Raw genomic sequence first — 18,828 nt, 5'->3', positions numbered from 1 at the left:
GCCAGCATCAAGTGTAGTGCATCGCTGACTGCACAGCGCCCCCCTTTAAGTGCATCTCTGACTTTGCACTGCCAGGAGCCTATAGTTCACCTCTATCTCAAGGATTGACCACAACTGATCACCTCCTCTGCTCCTTGTATCTCCCTCTATGTGGATGCATATAAGGCACTTTTGCAGCGTGCCAACACTGGTCCCTGTATCCGACCCACTCTCCATCGTGGTGAGCCTGAACTTTTAGACTTGACCCGTTCTAGCGTGGCCAGATAGCCCAGGTTGGCACTTTTGTGTTTTTAAGCACTATATTTCAGTTTCCTCTTTTAAAATTCACAAAACACTATTGTACCTTGCTGGTAGGCCATTTTCAGGATGTCTTCTTTAACATGGAAATAGTGCACTTGAGGGAGCACATCTGGAGAAAGGTTATAGAATGTGGAATAGACCCTGTGGGTGTGGTCCAGGGGGACTGGGGCATCTTCCTGTTGTTGAAACATTTGATCAAAGAGGGCCTGGACATGGGCTTACATGTTGAATGGCGCTATTGTTGATGTGATGCCCCTGATAATATTTCTCCTGGATCACGTTTTCAGGTGATCAACCTTACCCTGCAATGTGGGAAGTTCCTGCTCCAGCTTTTCAAAACATGTAGCATGATCTATATTGTCTTGGGTTTGGCCTGCCACTGTAGTTTCAACCTGTTCCATGTGAGTGTTGGTTTGGCGCAGAGATTGGTCGAGAGGGCTCTGTTGAAGTCATGTGAGATGTGATAACTTTCTGAAATTCCAGGAGGAGTGTTTGAATGTCTTCTTTGGTGGCTGGCACATTGGTGTCAGGATTCACCCATGTTGTGGATGTGGGCAGTGAAGGCCTCCACCCTGTTGTTGTGAGGCTTCAGATTTCTGTAGGGACCATGACCCAGGGTCCGCTCTGCCAGTGGTCTTGTTGCATCTGCAGTGCATGGACTCCTGCTGTGTGTGGTGTGGCCACTCAGCTCCCCAGGGCTGCTCTGCCAAACACCCCCTCTTTCAGTCTAGGCAATTACCTAGGGGCCCACTGCTGCTGCGTTGCCCCATCTAGTTCTGCACTGGGCAGCCACTAGGGCTTCAACGGTTCTGTAGTGAAACAGCAGACGCCATTCTGGCCTGCAATCACGGGGACCCCCAGGCAATGACAGTCATATGCAAAAATGCCACATGCGGGCAGCTAAAGTGCCTTTTCTCTCCTGCAGTGTGTGCTGTGGGAGCAATTTTTGCCAACTGTACCAGTGATCCACACCATTTGTGGAGTGACAAGGGGCTCATTTGTGGAGGTCAGAGGAGACATATCTTGGCTGGTCTCCTCCCTGCCCCTCAAAAATGTAATTTCTACTCACATTATGATGCTGTAGTCGTACACAAAATTGTATTTAATTATATGAGAAAATCCAACAAATAGATCGGCAGCGACTGGTAGCTCACTAGCACCCTTGAAGTAGCACTCAGAGGAGAAGCTGAGCCCAGTAACTCACTCAGAGTCACAAACAGTTAGGAGCGCACCTGCCTAACATCCCAGCAATTAATCTGCCCCATTGCATCATGGTAGATGTAGTTTCTTCAAAAAACGAACTCCATTAATTTTTAAATATTTCACCTCTAAGTAGGTACAGCCTTTACTGTGCATCTCTGGACACGTGTTTCTGGGTTAATCCCTCCTTCAGCAGAGAACAAATTTGCGGGGTGCTGGAAATGCTGCCATTAATCACCCGGTTTCAATACCTCTTCACTGGCATGCTGGTGCCTGCTCCAGAGCTCGTCAGCCCAGTAGCTCAAGGGAGCCTTTTTAAAGTCACAAACAGTTAGGAGCGCACCTGCCTAACATCCCAGCAATTAATCTGCCCCATTGCATCATGGTAGATGTAGTTTCTTCAAAAAACGAACTCCATTCATTTTTAAATATTTCACCTCTAAGTAGGTACAGCCTTTACTGTGCATCTCTGGACACATGTGTTTCTGGGTTAATCCCTTCTTCAGCAGAGAACAAATTTGCGGGGTGCTGGAAATGCTGCCATTAATCACCCGGTTTCAATACCTCTTCACTGGCATGCTGGTGCCTGCTCCAGAGCTCGTCAGCCCAGTAGCTCAAGGGAGCCTTTTTAAAGTCACAAACAGTTAGGAGCGCACCTGCCTAACATCCCAGCAATTAATCTGCCCCATTGCATCATGGTAGATGTAGTTTCTTCAAAAAACGAACTCCATTAATTTTTAAATATTTCACCTCTAAGTAGGTACAGCCTTTACTGTGCATCTCTGGACACATGTGTTTCTGGGTTAATCCCTTCTTCAGCAGAGAACAAATTTGCGGGGTGCTGGAAATGCTGCCATTAATCACCCGGTTTCAATACCTCTTCACTGGCATGCTGGTGCCTGCTCCAGAGCTCGTCAGCCCAGTAGCTCAAGGGAGCCTTTTTAAAGTCACAAACAGTTAGGAGCGCACCTGCCTAACATCCCAGCAATTAATCTGCCCCATTGCATCATGGTAGATGTAGTTTCTTCAAAAAACGAACTCCATTAATTTTTAAATATTTCACCTCTAAGTAGGTACAGCCTTTACTGTGCATCTCTGGACACATGTGTTTCTGGGTTAATCCCTTCTTCAGCAGAGAACAAATTTGCGGGGTGCTGGAAATGCTGCCATTAATTACCCGGTTTCAATACCTCTTCACTGGCATGCTGGTGCCTGCTCCAGAGCTCGTCAGCCCAGTAGCTCAAGGGAGCCTTTTTAAAGTCACAAACAGTTAGGAGCGCACCTGCCTAACATCCCAGCAATTAATCTGCCCCATTGCATCATGGTAGATGTAGTTTCTTCAAAAAACGAACTCCATTAATTTTTAAATATTTCACCTCTAAGTAGGTACAGCCTTTACTGTGCATCTCTGGACACATGTGTTTCTGGGTTAATCCCTTCTTCAGCAGAGAACAAATTTGCGGGGTACTGGAAATGCTGCCATTAATCACCCGGTTTCAATACCTCTTCACTGGCATGCTGGTGCCTGCTCCAGAGCTCGTCAGCCCAGTAGCTCAAGGGAGCCTTTTTAAAGTCACAAACAGTTAGGAGCGCACCTGCCTAACATCCCAGCAATTAATCTGCCCCATTGCATCATGGTAGATGTAGTTTCTTCAAAAAACGAACTCCATTAATTTTTAAATATTTCACCTCTAAGTAGGTACAGCCTTTACTGTGCATCTCTGGACACATGTGTTTCTGGGTTAATCCCTTCTTCAGCAGAGAACAAATTTGCGGGGTGCTGGAAATGCTGCCATTAATCACCCGGTTTCAATACCTCTTCACTGGCATGCTGGTGCCTGCTCCAGAGCTCGTCAGCCCAGTAGCTCAAGGGAGCCTTTTTAAAGTCACAAACAGTTAGGAGCGCACCTGCCTAACATCCCAGCAATTAATCTGCCCCATTGCATCATGGTAGATGTAGTTTCTTCAAAAAACGAACTCCATTAATTTTTAAATATTTCACCTCTAAGTAGGTACAGCCTTTACTGTGCATCTCTGGACACATGTGTTTCTGGGTTAATCCCTTCTTCAGCAGAGAACAAATTTGCGGGGTGCTGGAAATGCTGCCATTAATCACCCGGTTTCAATACCTCTTCACTGGCATGCTGGTGCCTGCTCCAGAGCTCGTCAGCCCAGTAGCTCAAGGGAGCCTTTTTAAAGTCACAAACAGTTAGGAGCGCACCTGCCTAACATCCCAGCAATTAATCTGCCCCATTGCATCATGGTAGATGTAGTTTCTTCAAAAAACGAACTCCATTAATTTTTAAATATTTCACCTCTAAGTAGGTACAGCCTTTACTGTGCATCTCTGGACACATGTGTTTCTGGGTTAATCCCTTCTTCAGCAGAGAACAAATTTGCAGGGTGCTGGAAATGCTGCCATTAATCACCCAGTTTCAATACCTCTTCACTGGCATGCTGGTGCCTGCTCCAGAGCTCGTCAGCCCAGTAGCTCAAGGGAGCCTTTTTAAAGTCACAAACAGTTAGGAGCGCACCTGCCTAACATCCCAGCAATTAATCTGCCCCATTGCATCATGGTAGATGTAGTTTCTTCAAAAAACGAACTCCATTAATTTTTAAATATTTCACCTCTAAGTAGGTACAGCCTTTACTGTGCATCTCTGGACACATGCGTTTCTGGGTTAATCCCTTCTTCAGCAGAGAACAAATTTGCGGGGTGCTGGAAATGCTGCCATTAATCACCCGGTTTCAATACCTCTTCACTGGCATGCTGGTGCCTGCTCCAGAGCTCGTCAGCCCAGTAGCTCAAGGGAGCCTTTTTAAAGTCACAAACAGTTAGGAGCGCACCTGCCTAACATCCCAGCAATTAATCTGCCCCATTGCATCATGGTAGATGTAGTTTCTTCAAAAAACGAACTCCATTAATTTTTAAATATTTCACCTCTAAGTAGGTACAGCCTTTACTGTGCATCTCTGGACACATGTGTTTCTGGGTTAATCCCTTCTTCAGCAGAGAACAAATTGGTGGGGTGCTGGAAATGCTGCCATTAATCACCCGGTTTCAATACCTCTTCACTGGCATGCTGGTGCCTGCTCCAGAGCTCGTCAGCCCAGTAGCTCAAGGGAGCCTTTTTAAAGTCACAAACAGTTAGGAGCGCACCTGCCTAACATCCCAGCAATTAATCTGCCCCATTGCATCATGGTAGATGTAGTTTCTTCAAAAAACGAACTCCATTAATTTTTAAATATTTCACCTCTAAGTAGGTACAGCCTTTACTGTGCATCTCTGGACACATGTGTTTCTGGGTTAATCCCTTCTTCAGCAGAGAACAAATTTGCAGGGTGCTGGAAATGCTGCCATTAATCACCCGGTTTCAATACCTCTTCACTGGCATGCTGGTGCCTGCTCCAGAGCTCGTCAGCCCAGTAGCTCAAGGGAGCCTTTTTAAAGTCACAAACAGTTAGGAGCGCACCTGCCTACATTCCAGCAATTAATCTGCCTCATTGCATCATGGTAGATGTAGTTTCTTCAAAAAACGAACTCCATTAATTTTTAAATATTTCACCTCTAAGTAGGTACAGCCTTTACTGTGCATCTCTGGACACATGTGTTTCTGGGTTAATCCCTTCTTCAGCAGAGAACAAATTTGCGGGGTGCTGGAAATGCTGCCATTAATCACCCGGTTTCAATACCTCTTCACTGGCATGCTGGTGCCTGCTCCAGAGCTCGTCAGCCCAGTAGCTCAAGGGAGCCTTTTTAAAGTCACAAACAGTTAGGAGCGCACCTGCCTAACATCCCAGCAATTAATCTGCCCCATTGCATCATGGTAGATGTAGTTTCTTCAAAAAAACGAACTCCATTAATTTTTACATATTTCACCTCTAAGTAGGTACAGCCTTTACTGTGCATCTCTGGACACATGTGTTTCTGGGTTAATCCCTTCTTCAGCAGAGAACAAATTTGCGGGGTGCTGGAAATGCTGCCATTAATCACCCGGTTTCAATACCTCTTCACTGGCTTGCTGGTGCCTGCTCCAGAGCTCGTCAGCCCAGTAGCTCAAGGGAGCCTTTTTAAAGTCACAAACAGTTAGGAGCGCACCTGCATAACATCCCAGCAATTAATCTGCCCCATTGCATCATGGTAGATGTAGTTTCTTCAAAAAACGAACTCCATTAATTTTTAAATATTTCACCTCTAAGTAGGTACAGCCTTTACTGTGCATCTCTGGACACATGTGTTTCTGGGTTAATCCCTTCTTCAGCAGAGAACAAATTTGCGGGGTGCTGGAAATGCTGCCATTAATCACCCGGTTTCAATACCTCTTCACTGACATGCTGGTGCCTGCTCCAGAGCTCGTCAGCCCAGTAGCTCAAGGGAGCCTTTTTAAAGTCACAAACAGTTAGGAGCGCACCTGCCTAACATCCCAGCAATTAATCTGCCCCATTGCATCATGGTAGATGTAGTTTCTTCAAAAAACGAACTCCATTAATTTTTAAATATTTCACCTCTAAGTAGGTACAGCCTTTACTGTGCATCTCTGGACACATGTGTTTCTGGGTTAATCCCTTCTTCAGCAGAGAACAAATTTGCGGGGTGCTGGAAATGCTGCCATTAATCACCCGGTTTCAATACCTCTTCACTGGCATGCTGGTGCCTGCTCCAGAGCTCGTCAGCCCAGTAGCTCAAGGGAGCCTTTTTAAAGTCACAAACAGTTAGGAGCGCACCTGCCTAACATCCCAGCAATTAATCTGCCCCATTGCATCATGGTAGATGTAGTTTCTTCAAAAAACGAACTCCATTAATTTTTAAATATTTCACCTCTAAGTAGGTACAGCCTTTACTGTGCATCTCTGGACACATGTGTTTCTGGGTTAATCCCTTCTTCAGCAGAGAACAAATTTGCGGGGTGCTGGAAATGCTGCCATTAATCACCCGGTTTCAATACCTCTTCACTGGCATGCTGGTGCCTGCTCCAGAGCTCGTCAGCCCAGTAGCTCAAGGGAGCCTTTTTAAAGTCACAAACAGTTAGGAGCGCACCTGCCTAACATCCCAGCAATTAATCTGCCCCATTGCATCATGGTAGATGTAGTTTCTTCAAAAAACGAACTCCATTAATTTTTAAATATTTCACCTCTAAGTAGGTACAGCCTTTACTGTGCATCTCTGGACACATGTGTTTCTGGGTTAATCCCTTCTTCAGCAGAGAACAAATTTGCGGGGTGCTGGAAATGCTGCCATTAATCACCCGGTTTCAATACCTTTTCACTGGCATGCTGGTGCCTGCTCCAGAGCTCGTCAGCCCAGTAGCTCAAGGGAGCCTTTTTAAAGTCACAAACAGTTAGGAGCGCACCTGCCTAACATCCCAGCAATTAATCTGCCCCATTGCATCATGGTAGATGTAGTTTCTTCAAAAAACGAACTCCATTAATTTTTAAATATTTCACCTCTAAGTAGGTACAGCCTTTACTGTGCATCTCTGGACACATGTGTTTCTGGGTTAATCCCTTCTTCAGCAGAGAACAAATTTGCGGGGTGCTGGAAATGCTGCCATTAATCACCCGGTTTCAATACCTCTTCACTGGCATGCTGGTGCCTGCTCCAGAGCTCGTCAGCCCAGTAGCTCAAGGGAGCCTTTTTAAAGTCACAAACAGTTAGGAGCGCACCTGCCTACATTCCAGCAATTAATCTGCCCCATTGCATCATGGTAGATGTAGTTTCTTCAAAAAACGAACTCCATTAATTTTTAAATATTTCACCTCTAAGTAGGTACAGCCTTTACTGTGCATCTCTGGACACATGTATTTCTGGGTTAATCCCTTCTTCAGCAGAGAACAAATGTGCGGGGTGCTGGAAATGCTGCCATTAATCACCCGGTTTCAATACCTCTTCACTGGCATGCTGGTGCCTGCTCCAGAGCTCGTCAGCCCAGTAGCTCAAGGGAGCCTTTTTAAAGTCACAAACAGTTAGGAGCGCACCTGCCTAACATCCCAGCAATTAATCTGCCCAATTGCATCATGGTAGATGTAGTTTCTTCAAAAAAACGAACTCCATTAATTTTTAAATATTTCACCTCTAAGTAGGTACAGCCTTTACTGTGCATCTCTGGACACATGTGTTTCTGGGTTAATCCCTTCTTCAGCAGAGAACAAATTTGCGGGGTGCTGGAAATGCTGCCATTAATCACCCGGTTTCAATACCTCTTCACTGGCATGCTGGTGCCTGCTCCAGAGCTCGTCAGCCCAGTAGCTCAAGGGAGCCTTTTTAAAGTCACAAACAGTTAGGAGCGCACCTGCCTAACATCCCAGCAATTAATCTGCCCCATTCCATCATGGTAGATGTAGTTTCTTCAAAAAACGAACTCCATTAATTTTTAAATATTTCACCTCTAAGTAGGTACAGCCTTTACTGTGCATCTCTGGACACATGTGTTTCTGGGTTAATCCCTTCTTCAGCAGAGAACAAATTTGCGGGGTGCTGGAAATGCTGCCATTAATCACCCGGTTTCAATACCTCTTCACTGGCATGCTGGTGCCTGCTCCAGAGCTCGTCAGCCCAGTAGCTCAAGGGAGCCTTTTTAAAGTCACAAACAGTTAGGAGCGCACCTGCCTAACATCCCAGCAATTAATCTGCCCCATTGCATCATGGTAGATGTAGTTTCTTTAAAAAACGAACTCCATTAATTTTTAAATATTTCACCTCTAAGTAGGTACAGCCTTTACTGTGCATCTCTGGACACATGTGTTTCTGGGTTAACCCCTTCTTCAGCAGAGAACAAATTTGCGGGGTGCTGGAAATGCTGCCATTAATCACCCGGTTTCAATACCTCTTCACTGGCATGCTGGTGCCTGCTCCAGAGCTCGTCAGCCCAGTAGCTCAAGGGAGCCTTTTTAAAGTCACAAACAGTTAGGAGCGCACCTGCCTAACATCCCAGCAATTAATCTGCCCCATTGCATCATGGTAGATGTAGTTTCTTCAAAAAACGAACTCCATTAATTTTTAAATATTTCACCTCTAAGTAGGTACAGCCTTTACTGTGCATCTCTGGACACATGTGTTTCTGGGTTAATCCCTTCTTCAGCAGAGAACAAATTTGCGGGGTGCTGGAAATGCTGCCATTAATCACCCGGTTTCAATACCTCTTCACTGGAATGCTGGTGCCTGCTCCAGAGCTCGTCAGCCCAGTAGCTCAAGGGAGCCTTTTTAAAGTCACAAACAGTTAGGAGCGCACCTGCCTAACATCCCAGCAATTAATCTGCCCCATTGCATCATGGTAGATGTAGTTTCTTCAAAAAACGAACTCCATTAATTTTTAAATATTTCACCTCTAAGTAGGTACAGCCTTTACTGTGCATCTCTGGACACATGTGTTTCTGGGTTAATCCCTTCTTCAGCAGAGAACAAATTTGCGGGGTGCTGGAAATGCTGCCATTAATCACCCGGTTTCAATACCTCTTCACTGGCATGCTGGTGCCTGCTCCAGAGCTCGTCAGCCCAGTAGCTCAAGGGAGCCTTTTTAAAGTCACAAACAGTTAGGAGCGCACCTGCCTAACATCCCAGCAATTAATCTGCCCCATTGCATCATGGTAGATGTAGTTTCTTCAAAAAACGAACTCCATTAATTTTTAAATATTTCACCTCTAAGTAGGTACAGCCTTTACTGTGCATCTCTGGACACATGTGTTTCTGGGTTAATCCCTTCTTCAGCAGAGAACAAATTTGCGGGGTGCTGGAAATGCTGCCATTAATCACCCGGTTTCAATACCTCTTCACTGGCATGCTGGTGCCTGCTCCAGAGCTCGTCAGCCCAGTAGCTCAAGGGAGCCTTTTTAAAGTCACAAACAGTTAGGAGCGCACCTGCCTAACATCCCAGCAATTAATCTGCCCCATTGCATCATGGTAGATGTAGTTTCTTCAAACAACGAACTCCATTAATTTTTAAATATTTCACCTCTAAGTAGGTACAGCCTTTACTGTGCATCTCTGGACACATGTGTTTCTGGGTTAATCCCTTCTTCAGCAGAGAACAAATATGCGGGGTGCTGGAAATGCTGCCATTAATCACACGGTTTCAATACCTCTTCACTGGCATGCTGGTGCCTGCTCCAGAGCTCGTCAGCCCAGTAGCTCAAGGGAGCCTTTTTAAAGTCACAAACAGTTAGGAGCGCACCTGCCTAACATCCCAGCAATTAATCTGCCCCATTGCATCATGGTAGATGTAGTTTCTTCAAAAAACGAACTCCATTAATTTTTAAATATTTCACCTCTAAGTAGGTACAGCCTTTACTGTGCATCTCTGGACACATGTGTTTCTGGGTTAATCCCTTCTTCAGCAGAGAACAAATTTGCGGGGTGCTGGAAATGCTGCCATTAATCACCCGGTTTCAATACCTCTTCACTGGCATGCTGGTGCCTGCTCCAGAGCTCGTCAGCCCAGTAGCTCAAGGGAGCCTTTTTAAAGTCACAAACAGTTAGGAGCGCACCTGCCTAACATCCCAGCAATTAATCTGCCCCATTGCATCATGGTAGGTGTAGTTTCTTCAAAAAACGAACTCCATTAATTTTTAAATATTTCACCTCTAAGTAGGTACAGCCTTTACTGTGCATCTCTGGACACATGTGTTTCTGGGTTAATCCCTTCTTCAGCAGAGAACAAATTGGTGGGGTGCTGGAAATGCTGCCATTAATCAACCGGTTTCAATACCTCTTCACTGGCATGCTGGTGCCTGCTCCAGAGCTCGTCAGCCCAGTAGCTCAAGGGAGCCTTTTTAAAGTCACAAACAGTTAGGAGCGCACCTGCCTAACATCCCAGCAATTAATCTGCCCCATTGCATCATGGTAGATGTAGTTTCTTCAAAAAACGAACTCCATTAATTTTTAAATATTTCACCTCTAAGTAGGTACAGCCTTTACTGTGCATCTCTGGACACATGTGTTTCTGGGTTAATCCCTTCTTCAGCAGAGAACAAATTTGCGGGGTGCTGGAAATGCTGCCATTAATCACCCGGTTTCAATACCTCTTCACTGGCATGCTGGTGCCTGCTCCAGAGCTCGTCAGCCCAGTAGCTCAAGGGAGCCTTTTTAAAGTCACAAACAGTTAGGAGCGCACCTGCCTAACATCCCAGCAATTAATCTGCCCCATTGCATCATGGTAGATGTAGTTTCTTCAAAAAACGAACTCCATTAATTTTTAAATATTTCACCTCTAAGTAGGTACAGCCTTTACTGTGCATCTCTGGACACATGTGTTTCTGGGTTAATCCCTTCTTCAGCAGAGAACAAATTTGCGGGGTGCTGGAAATGCTGCCATTAATCACCCGGTTTCAATACCTCTTCACTGGCATGCTGGTGCCTGCTCCAGAGCTCGTCAGCCCAGTAGCTCAAGGGAGCCTTTTTAAAGTCACAAACAGTTAGGAGCGCACCTGCCTAACATCCCAGCAATTAATCTGCCCCATTGCATCATGGTAGATGTAGTTTCTTCAAAAAACGAACTCCATTAATTTTTAAATATTTCACCTCTAAGTAGGTACAGCCTTTACTGTGCATCTCTGGACACATGTGTTTCTGGGTTAACCCCTTCTTCAGCAGAGAACAAATTTGCGGGGTGCTGGAAATGCTGCCATTAATCACCCGGTTTCAATACCTCTTCACTGGCATGCTGGTGCCTGCTCCAGAGCTCGTCAGCCCAGTAGCTCAAGGGAGCCTTTTTAAAGTCACAAACAGTTAGGAGCGCACCTGCCTAACATCCCAGCAATTAATCTGCCCCATTGCATCATGGTAGATGTAGTTTCTTCAAAAAACGAACTCCATTAATTTTTAAATATTTCACCTCTAAGTAGGTACAGCCTTTACTGTGCATCTCTGGACACATGTGTTTCTGGGTTAATCCCTTCTTCAGCAGAGAACAAATTTGCGGGGTGCTGGAAATGCTGCCATTAATCACCCGGTTTCAATACCTCTTCACTGGCATGCTGGTGCCTGCTCCAGAGCTCGTCAGCCCAGTAGCTCAAGGGAGCCTTTTTAAAGTCACAAACAGTTAGGAGCGCACCTGCCTAACATCCCAGCAATTAATCTGCCCCATTGCATCATGGTAGATGTAGTTTCTTCAAAAAACGAACTCCATTAATTTTTAAATATTTCACCTCTAAGTAGGTACAGCCTTTACTGTGCATCTCTGGACACATGTGTTTCTGGGTTAATCCCTTCTTCAGCAGAGAACAAATTTGCGGGGTGCTGGAAATGCTGCCATTAATCACCCGGTTTCAATACCTCTTCACTGGCATGCTGGTGCCTGCTCCAGAGCTCGTCAGCCCAGTAGCTCAAGGGAGCCTTTTTAAAGTCACAAACAGTTAGGAGCGCACCTGCCTAACATCCCAGCAATTAATCTGCCCCATTGCATCATGGTAGATGTAGTTTCTTCAAAAAACGAACTCCATTAATTTTTAAATATTTCACCTCTAAGTAGGTACAGCCTTTACTGTGCATCTCTGGACACATGTGTTTCTGGGTTAATCCCTTCTTCAGCAGAGAACAAATTGGTGGGGTGCTGGAAATGCTGCCATTAATCACCCGGTTTCAATACCTCTTCACTGGCATGCTGGTGCCTGCTCCAGAGCTCGTCAGCCCAGTAGCTCAAGGGAGCCTTTTTAAAGTCACAAACAGTTAGGAGCGCACCTGCCTAACATCCCAGCAATTAATCTGCCCCATTGCATCATGGTAGATGTAGTTTCTTCAAAAAACGAACTCCATTAATTTTTAAATATTTCACCTCTAAGTAGGTACAGCCTTTACTGTGCATCTCTGGACACATGTGTTTCTGGGTTAACCCCTTCTTCAGCAGAGAACAAATTTGCGGGGTGCTGGAAATGCTGCCATTAATCACCCGGTTTCAATACCTCTTCACTGGCATGCTGGTGCCTGCTCCAGAGCTCGTCAGCCCAGTAGCTCAAGGGAGCCTTTTTAAAGTCACAAACAGTTAGGAGCGCACCTGCCTAACATCCCAGCAATTAATCTGCCCCATTGCATCATGGTAGATGTAGTTTCTTCAAAAAACGAACTCCATTAATTTTTAAATATTTCACCTCTAAGTAGGTACAGCCTTTACTGTGCATCTCTGGACACATGTGTTTCTGGGTTAATCCCTTCTTCAGCAGAGAACAAATTTGCGGGGTGCTGGAAATGCTGCCATTAATCACCCGGTTTCAATACCTCTTCACTGACATGCTGGTGCCTGCTCCAGAGCTCGTCAGCCCAGTAGCTCAAGGGAGCCTTTTTAAAGTCACAAACAGTTAGGAGCGCACCTGCCTAACATCCCAGCAATTAATCTGCCCCATTGCATCATGGTAGATGTAGTTTCTTCAAAAAACGAACTCCATTAATTTTTAAATATTTCACCTCTAAGTAGGTACAGCCTTTACTGTGCATCTCTGGACACATGTGTTTCTGGGTTAATCCCTTCTTCAGCAGAGAACAAATTTGCGGGGTGCTGGAAATGCTGCCATTAATCACCCGGTTTCAATACCTCTTCACTGGCATGCTGGTGCCTGCTCCAGAGCTCGTCAGCCCAGTAGCTCAAGGGAGCCTTTTTAAAGTCACAAACAGTTAGGAGCGCACCTGCCTAACATCCCAGCAATTAATCTGCCCCATTGCATCAGGGTAGATGTAGTTTCTTCAAAAAACGAACTCCATTAATTTTTAAATATTTCACCTCTAAGTAGGTACAGCCTTTACTGTGCATCTCTGGACACATGTGTTTCTGGGTTAATCCCTTCTTCAGCAGAGAACAAATTTGCGGGGTGCTGGAAATGCTGCCATTAATCACCCGGTTTCAATACCTCTTCACTGGCATGCTGGTGCCTGCTCCAGAGCTCGTCAGCCCAGTAGCTCAAGGGAGCCTTTTTAAAGTCACAAACAGTTAGGAGCGCACCTGCCTAACATCCCAGCAATTAATCTGCCCCATTGCATCATGGTAGATGTAGTTTCTTCAAAAAACGAACTCCATTAATTTTTAAATATTTCACCTCTAAGTAGGTACAGCCTTTACTGTGCATCTCTGGACACATGTGTTTCTGGGTTAATCCCTTCTTCAGCAGAGAACAAATTTGCGGGGTGCTGGAAATGCTGCCATTAATCACCCGGTTTCAATACCTTTTCACTGGCATGCTGGTGCCTGCTCCAGAGCTCGTCAGCCCAGTAGCTCAAGGGAGCCTTTTTAAAGTCACAAACAGTTAGGAGCGCACCTGCCTAACATCCCAGCAATTAATCTGCCCCATTGCATCATGGTAGATGTAGTTTCTTCAAAAAACGAACTCCATTAATTTTTAAATATTTCACCTCTAAGTAGGTACAGCCTTTACTGTGCATCTCTGGACACATGTGTTTCTGGGTTAATCCCTTCTTCAGCAGAGAACAAATTTGCGGGGTGCTGGAAATGCTGCCATTAATCACCCGGTTTCAATACCTCTTCACTGGCATGCTGGTGCCTGCTCCAGAGCTCGTCAGCCCAGTAGCTCAAGGGAGCCTTTTTAAAGTCACAAACAGTTAGGAGCGCACCTGCCTACATTCCAGCAATTAATCTGCCCCATTGCATCATGGTAGATGTAGTTTCTTCAAAAAACGAACTCCATTAATTTTTAAATATTTCACCTCTAAGTAGGTACAGCCTTTACTGTGCATCTCTGGACACATGTATTTCTGGGTTAATCCCTTCTTCAGCAGAGAACAAATGTGCGGGGTGCTGGAAATGCTGCCATTAATCACCCGGTTTCAATACCTCTTCACTGGCATGCTGGTGCCTGCTCCAGAGCTCGTCAGCCCAGTAGCTCAAGGGAGCCTTTTTAAAGTCACAAACAGTTAGGAGCGCACCTGCCTAACATCCCAGCAATTAATCTGCCCAATTGCATCATGGTAGATGTAGTTTCTTCAAAAAAACGAACTCCATTAATTTTTAAATATTTCACCTCTAAGTAGGTACAGCCTTTACTGTGCATCTCTGGACACATGTGTTTCTGGGTTAATCCCTTCTTCAGCAGAGAACAAATTTGCGGGGTGCTGGAAATGCTGCCATTAATCACCCGGTTTCAATACCTCTTCACTGGCATGCTGGTGCCTGCTCCAGAGCTCGTCAGCCCAGTAGCTCAAGGGAGCCTTTTTAAAGTCACAAACAGTTAGGAGCGCACCTGCCTAACATCCCAGCAATTAATCTGCCCCATTCCATCATGGTAGATGTAGTTTCTTCAAAAAACGAACTCCATTAATTTTTAAATATTTCACCTCTAAGTAGGTACAGCCTTTACTGTGCATCTCTGGACACATGTGTTTCTGGGTTAATCCCTTCTTCAGCAGAGAACAAATTTGCGGGGTGCTGGAAATGCTGCCATTAATCACCCGGTTTCAATACCTCTTCACTGGCATGCTGGTGCCTGCTCCAGAGCTCGTCAGCCCAGTAGCTCAAGGGAGCCTTTTTAAAGTCACAAACAGTTAGGAGCGCACCTGCCTAACATCCCAGCAATTAATCTGCCCCATTGCATCATGGTAGATGTAGTTTCTTTAAAAAACGAACTCCATTAATTTTTAAATATTTCACCTCTAAGTAGGTACAGCCTTTACTGTGCATCTCTGGACACATGTGTTTCTGGGTTAACCCCTTCTTCAGCAGAGAACAAATTTGCGGGGTGCTGGAAATGCTGCCATTAATCACCCGGTTTCAATACCTCTTCACTGGCATGCTGGTGCCTGCTCCAGAGCTCGTCAGCCCAGTAGCTCAAGGGAGCCTTTTTAAAGTCACAAACAGTTAGGAGCGCACCTGCCTAACATCCCAGCAATTAATCTGCCCCATTGCATCATGGTAGATGTAGTTTCTTCAAAAAACGAACTCCATTAATTTTTAAATATTTCACCTCTAAGTAGGTACAGCCTTTACTGTGCATCTCTGGACACATGTGTTTCTGGGTTAATCCCTTCTTCAGCAGAGAACAAATTTGCGGGGTGCTGGAAATGCTGCCATTAATCACCCGGTTTCAATACCTCTTCACTGGCATGCTGGTGCCTGCTCCAGAGCTCGTCAGCCCAGTAGCTCAAGGGAGCCTTTTTAAAGTCACAAACAGTTAGGAGCGCACCTGCCTAACATCCCAGCAATTAATCTGCCCCATTGCATCATGGTAGATGTAGTTTCTTCAAAAAACGAACTCCATTAATTTTTAAATATTTCACCTCTAAGTAGGTACAGCCTTTACTGTGCATCTCTGGACACATGTGTTTCTGGGTTAATCCCTTCTTCAGCAGAGAACAAATTTGCGGGGTGCTGGAAATGCTGCCATTAATCACCCGGTTTCAATACCTCTTCACTGGCATGCTGGTGCCTGCTCCAGAGCTCGTCAGCCCAGTAGCTCAAGGGAGCCTTTTTAAAGTCACAAACAGTTAGGAGCGCACCTGCCTAACATCCCAGCAATTAATCTGCCCCATTGCATCATGGTAGATGTAGTTTCTTCAAAAAACGAACTCCATTAATTTTTAAATATTTCACCTCTAAGTAGGTACAGCCTTTACTGTGCATCTCTGGACACATGTGTTTCTGGGTTAATCCCTTCTTCAGCAGAGAACAAATTTGCGGGGTGCTGGAAATGCTGCCATTAATCACCCGGTTTCAATACCTCTTCACTGGCATGCTGGTGCCTGCTCCAGAGCTCGTCAGCCCAGTAGCTCAAGGGAGCCTTTTTAAAGTCACAAACAGTTAGGAGCGCACCTGCCTAACATCCCAGCAATTAATCTGCCCCATTGCATCATGGTAGATGTAGTTTCTTCAAACAACGAACTCCATTAATTTTTAAATATTTCACCTCTAAGTAGGTACAGCCTTTACTGTGCATCTCTGGACACATGTGTTTCTGGGTTAATCCCTTCTTCAGCAGAGAACAAATATGCGGGGTGCTGGAAATGCTGCCATTAATCACACGGTTTCAATACCTCTTCACTGGCATGCTGGTGCCTGCTCCAGAGCTCGTCAGCCCAGTAGCTCAAGGGAGCCTTTTTAAAGTCACAAACAGTTAGGAGCGCACCTGCCTAACATCCCAGCAATTAATCTGCCCCATTGCATCATGGTAGATGTAGTTTCTTCAAAAAACGAACTCCATTAATTTTTAAATATTTCACCTCTAAGTAGGTACAGCCTTTACTGTGCATCTCTGGACACATGTGTTTCTGGGTTAATCCCTTCTTCAGCAGAGAACAAATTTGCGGGGTGCTGGAAATGCTGCCATTAATCACCCGGTTTCAATACCTCTTCACTGGCATGCTGGTGCCTGCTCCAGAGCTCGTCAGCCCAGTAGCTCAAGGGAGCCTTTTTAAAGTCACAAACAGTTAGGAGCGCACCTGCCTAACATCCCAGCAATTAATCTGCCCCATTGCATCATGGTAGGTGTAGTTTCTTCAAAAAACGAACTCCATTAATTTTTAAATATTTCACCTCTAAGTAGGTACAGCCTTTACTGTGCATCTCTGGACACATGTGTTTCTGGGTTAATCCCTTCTTCAGCAGAGAACAAATTGGTGGGGTGCTGGAAATGCTGCCATTAATCACCCGGTTTCAATACCTCTTCACTGGCATGCTGGTGCCTGCTCCAGAGCTCGTCAGCCCAGTAGCTCAAGGGAGCCTTTTTAAAGTCACAAACAGTTAGGAGCGCACCTGCCTAACATCCCAGCAATTAATCTGCCCCATTGCATCATGGTAGATGTAGTTTCTTCAAAAAACGAACTCCATTAATTTTTAAATATTTCACCTCTAAGTAGGTACAGCCTTTACTGTGCATCTCTGGACACATGTGTTTCTGGGTTAATCCCTTCTTCAGCAGAGAACAAATTTGCGGGGTGCTGGAAATGCTGCCATTAATCACCCGGTTTCAATACCTCTTCACTGGCATGCTGGTGCCTGCTCCAGAGCTCGTCAGCCCAGTAGCTCAAGGGAGCCTTTTTAAAGTCACAAACAGTTAGGAGCGCACCTGCCTAACATCCCAGCAATTAATCTGCCCCATTGCATCATGGTAGATGTAGTTTCTTCAAAAAACAAACTCCATTAATTTTTAAATATTTCACCTCTAAGTAGGTACAGCCTTTACTGTGCATCTCTGGACACATGTGTTTCTGGGTTAATCCCTTCTTCAGCAGAGAACAAATTTGCGGGGTGCTGGAAATGCTGCCATTAATCACCCGGTTTCAATACCTCTTCACTGGCATGCTGGTGCCTGCTCCAGAGCTCGTCAGCCCAGTAGCTCAAGGGAGCCTTTTTAAAGTCACAAACAGTTAGGAGCGCACCTGCCTAACATCCCAGCAATTAATCTGCCCCATTGCATCATGGTAGATGTAGTTTCTTCAAAAAACGAACTCCATTAATTTTTAAATATTTCACCTCTAAGTAGGTACAGCCTTTACTGTGCATCTCTGGACACATGTGTTTCTGGGTTAACCCCTTCTTCAGCAGAGAACAAATTTGCGGGGTGCTGGAAATGCTGCCATTAATCACCCGGTTTCAATACCTCTTCACTGGCATGCTGGTGCCTGCTCCAGAGCTCGTCAGCCCAGTAGCTCAAGGGAGCCTTTTTAAAGTCACAAACAGTTAGGAGCGCACCTGCCTAACATCCCAGCAATTAATCTGCCCCATTGCATCATGGTAGATGTAGTTTCTTCAAAAAACGAACTCCATTAATTTTTAAATATTTCACCTCTAAGTAGGTACAGCCTTTACTGTGCATCTCTGGACACATGTGTTTCTGGGTTAATCCCTTCTTCAGCAGAGAACAAATTTGCGGGGTGCTGGAAATGCTGCCATTAATCACCCGGTTTCAATACCTCTTCACTGGCATGCTGGTGCCTGCTCCAGAGCTCGTCAGCCCAGTAGCTCAAGGGAGCCTTTTTAAAGTCACAAACAGTTAGGAGCGCACCTGCCTAACATCCCAGCAATTAATCTGCCCCATTGCATCATGGTAGATGTAGTTTCTTCAAAAAACGAACTCCATTAATTTTTAAATATTTCACCTCTAAGTAGGTACAGCCTTTACTGTGCATCTCTGGACACATGTGTTTCTGGGTTAATCCCTTCTTCAGCAGAGAACAAATTTGCGGGGTGCTGGAAATGCTGCCATTAATCACCCGGTTTCAATACCTCTTCACTGGCATGCTGGTGCCTGCTCCAGAGCTCGTCAGCCCAGTAGCTCAAGGGAGCCTTTTTAAAGTCACAAACAGTTAGGAGCGCACCTGCCTAACATCCCAGCAATTAATCTGCCCCATTGCATCATGGTAGATGTAGTTTCTTCAAAAAACGAACTCCATTAATTTTT

This window comes from Pleurodeles waltl, chromosome 12, assembly GCF_031143425.1.
Source record: "Pleurodeles waltl isolate 20211129_DDA chromosome 12, aPleWal1.hap1.20221129, whole genome shotgun sequence".
NCBI classification, from domain to species: Eukaryota; Metazoa; Chordata; class Amphibia; order Caudata; family Salamandridae; genus Pleurodeles; species Pleurodeles waltl.
The sequence above is the reverse complement of the archived record's forward strand: the minus strand, read 5'-3'. Positions refer to the sequence as shown.